Source organism: Prionailurus viverrinus, chromosome E3 (assembly GCF_022837055.1).
Source record: "Prionailurus viverrinus isolate Anna chromosome E3, UM_Priviv_1.0, whole genome shotgun sequence".
In the NCBI taxonomy this organism is placed as follows: Eukaryota; Metazoa; Chordata; class Mammalia; order Carnivora; family Felidae; genus Prionailurus; species Prionailurus viverrinus.
In genome coordinates this window covers 39,865,495-39,869,543 of record NC_062576.1, presented here as the reverse complement: position 1 = coordinate 39,869,543, position 4,049 = coordinate 39,865,495, and positions in this window count along the sequence as shown.

Sequence of the window (4,049 nt, the reverse complement as noted above, 5' to 3'; positions counted from 1 at the left end):
GTTGGTCAGTGTTCATTTGAGTCCTAAATAAAAATCAGTGAGAGCTAATGGACAACACTGAAATATTTGGTGTGAAAACGTGTTCAGTGGTCTGGGGGATCGTGGGTGCGTCATCTCTGGGGGTGACTACCTTGACGTCGCGGAGGACAAGGGCGAGCTGGCACGAGGGGGGATTACTCCCCTGAAGGCGACTTTCAAGGCCTGCGCTAGCTGATCCTGAGAGAGAAGTTTCTCTCCCTTAGGAGACACCCCTCCCGCACTTGGTGCAGTGGCCGGAGCGAACCTAGTCCTTCCTGATCTGGTTTTCGCTTGTTCTCAGCACCCATCACGAGGACGCACACCGCCGGTGTGAGCAGTGAGGGGAACGGCCGTCAGGAATCCCGGTCCAAAGTCTCAGTCCAGAACGGCACGGGTCCCTGTCACACGTGAAGCCCAGCATGAAAAAGTCCTACTCGTTCAAAACCGAGACTGTTCTATCTGGGAGTCTGTATAAGTCAACATTAATGCCTTTTCTAACCCCTGGCGTTTCCGTTGGGTGCAGCTGTATCCCCTAAAGAAAAAACGCAACCAGGGCAGGTGCGGTCCTGGCGCCCCCCCCCCTTCCCGCCCCCCCCCGCCCCCCTCCCACTTTCCTGCTGCCGCCCGGGGTTTGCACTGGCCTCCAACACCGCCAGCTGTCTGGCATGGGCTGTTTCCAGTTCCTCTGCTGCCTCGGACCCTTACACAGCCTGCGGTTTCGCAGCCCTCGTAGGCTGGGGTGCCCCTGCCCCAGGACGGAGACAGCCCCCCCATCCCCTCCCCTGGAGACCGTCAGCCCCTGAGCAGGAGTCCCCGTGCGGCCGGTGTCCAGTCCAGGGTGGTTCTGGACGGGAGACGGGGTGAGCCAGGCTTCTGGGGCCCACGGTTGGGGGACGTCCCCAAACTCCCTGCGGCAACAACTTCTTCCTGTAAGGGTGCTTAGCACCGTTTTGTGACTGGCACTGAGACCCTGGCCTCTGACGTTTCAGACGCCTGCCTCCCTCGGCCGGGTCAGCTTCGGTGACCGGTGTCTTCCCCGGGGCCCTCGTCTCCTACTCCCCCCACCACCTGCCCTCACGTGGGCCCCTTCGTGGGCCTGGTCCACGGTAGCCGTGTCCCAGCTTGTGTCCCCACCTCTAGGCGGCCATGGAAGGGCTTTGTTTTAGTAGCCTTTTTCACACTGAGCCTAACCATTTTGAAGTGACCAACTCGGTGGCACGTGGTACATTCGCAGGGCTGTGCAACCACCAGGCCACCTAGTTGTGCCCCCGGAGGGAAACCCGTGCCCCCTGGGTACTTGCTTCCCATTCCTTCCCGTCTCACAGTTTCTCAAAGGGTAAAGTGTGCACCGGCAGAAAAGCAATACGGTCCTGGAATGTCCACGAGGGACATCTTCGCCGTTGCCCCCCCACCCCGGGGGTCACCACTGTTGGTGGCGTCTGCATACCTGTTCAGGGAACACGCCTGTGTACCCTTCCTCAGCCGCCTGCTTGTCACTTGACCGCTTCAGGAACCGTCCACGCAGACGTGCACACCCGCCCCCAGTGCGGCAGCTGCCCTGTGCCCCGTGGTGGTCGTGCTCTGTGAGGCCAGTACAAACCGGGTGGTGCCTCTCCCCGGCTCCCAGCCCTCTTCATCTCTTAAGACCTTGTTCAGAGATCACCCCTCGGGGGCCGTCCGAGCCACCCGGCCCCTCCCCCCTTTCCCGTCATCTGTGTGTCCAGTAACCACAGTTCTGGTTTAGCGTCGGGACCTCATTGTCTGCACAGCCAGTGCCCACTGGATTGCGAGACCCTGGGGGTAAGAGCCCTCGTCCTTGATTCCGTATTCGCCAGGGCCTAGCTTGCTGCCTGCACACCGTAGAGGCGCGATAAATATTAGATGAGTGGCTGAGGGTCGGAGGGCGTCGTAACCCCCGACTGGTGGAGGCAAACGCTGAGTGAGCCCAGACCGGGCGGAGGGTCCAGGGCGGGCGATCCCCTTTGTGGGCACCTTTTCTGAGAACCGGGTGCCAGGCCCTGGCCGCACACCATCCCCCAGCGGTCAGGTCCGGCCCGCGGGCTCCCTGTACCAGGGATGGCGGTGGGAGTCGGGTCCTCGTACCCTGCTCGATTTTCCCATAGGACATCTGAAATTTATTTCCTGGACACTTTTTATTAAGAAAAAAATCATGTCATTTTATAAGCCCTGTGTTTTAAAAAGTAAGCTCTACACCCGGCGTGGGGCTCGAACTCATGATGCAGAGATCAAGAGTTGTGTGCCCCACTGCCCCAAATAGAAGCCCTAATTTTTTTCAGTTATAGAAGAAAAATGGCCTTTGCTCATTCCCCTCCCGTGGAACTACTGCGGTCCCGTTTCACCTCACCCCTGTCTCGCCTGGGACACATGGAGCTCTTGTCCAGCCGAGCCGAGAGAGGAGGGTGCCACATCTCTTAGCGCTGTGCCTTTGCCATGTGGTCACTGTGACTCGGAAGAATGGCACTGTCCCCAGGGAGAAGGCACGCTGTGTGACGGGCTTCGTTGTCTGCACTTTCCTCACGTTCTTGATAAGGCTGCTGCCACCGTCTCCAGACTCACTTCTTTCTTTGTTGAAATTGCTTCCTTGGGATAAGTTCATCTTTCCCATCATTTGGAAATTTATCCCTGGTCTTTATCTCCCCACCTGTCCCCCTCCCCTCCCTCAGGGTTCTGTCGAGTTCCATTGGACTTCCCTCTCCCACCATCTTTTGGTGGGGACCGTGGGTCCTTTTATCCTCATTAGAATCCTCGGGGGCTCAGGACACTCCCGACCCCCACCCCATCTATCTAAATCTCTCCCTATTGGGATTTCTGGCTTGAGTTCCCCAAAGCCCCTCCTTTATTTCTGAAAATCCCCACTGTGCAATGACAGGCCAGGGGCTGACAATGCTGTGATTTCAAGCTGGGGACCTAGCTGTGAGGGGGAAGGCAGAGACGTGTGTCCCTGGTCACACACCACACAGCCCCGAGCACCTGCCCGGTGCTCAGAGGCCAAAGGGAAAGTGCCCTGGGTCCCTTCTGGCCTTCTCACTGATCACCGGATGCTCCCTGAGCCCCTGTGAGGAGACAAGAGGAGGAGGAGGAAAGCCACACCAGCTCGGCCCAGCCAGGAGTTGGAGTTTCAATTCCACTCCTGTCTAGCAGGCTGACCAGGGCAAGAAGTTTGACCTTCCCAGGCCCGTTTCCTTGTCCACAAAATGAGAGTCATGGTGGCATCTTCCTCAAAAGGTCTTTATGAGGATTATATAATACCCTAAAAAGGCTTAGGACAGCCGTGGCACACACTTGGTGACCACTAAACATTAGCTTTATGTGCCAGAGACCCTACCAGGGATCAGAGATACAGAAAAAGAGGCACAGCGACCCTCAGTAGAGGAGGTCGTGAGTGGAAAAAAAAAAATAACGATGGAGTGTGAGGGATGAAGAAAGGGTCTGAGAAGGAAGGGAGATCAGGAGGGCTTCCTGGAGGAGGTGGTGTTTTAAAGATGCGAGTAGCACTCCTTATGCAAGAAGGGAAGGAGAGTAGTTGGTGCAGAGAGGGATACAGGCTCAGGGCACAGGGGAGGAAGGAGCAGTATGTTGGGATGAGATTGGGGGGGGGCGGTTGGAGCTGGTGATAAGAGGGAGGGGACCGCCAAAGGGTCCAGACTGCGACAGGAAGGATTCCAGGAATGGAGAGACTGGTCAGGTGTGCCAGTTAGAAAGATCCTGCGGCTTCAGGATGAAGAATGCACTGCGGGGAGGGAGGTTAAGACTGAGCAGGTGGACCCGGTTAGAGGCTGTGAGGAGACCCAGGCCAGGAGGGAAGGCCCGATCTGAGGGCAGTGCGGTGGTGGTGGGGGGGGGGGTGGTGGCGGGGCAGAGCTAGCGGCCAGGAAGCAGCAGAAGCTCGGGGCTCGGTGAGTAACGAAGAGTGAGCAGTGGAGTGACTCAAGGCTGCGGGTTTGAGCGTCTTTTGCCCGAAATGGAAATAACAGAGTGGAAGCAGGTGGGGGTGGGGAGAGCTCACTTTG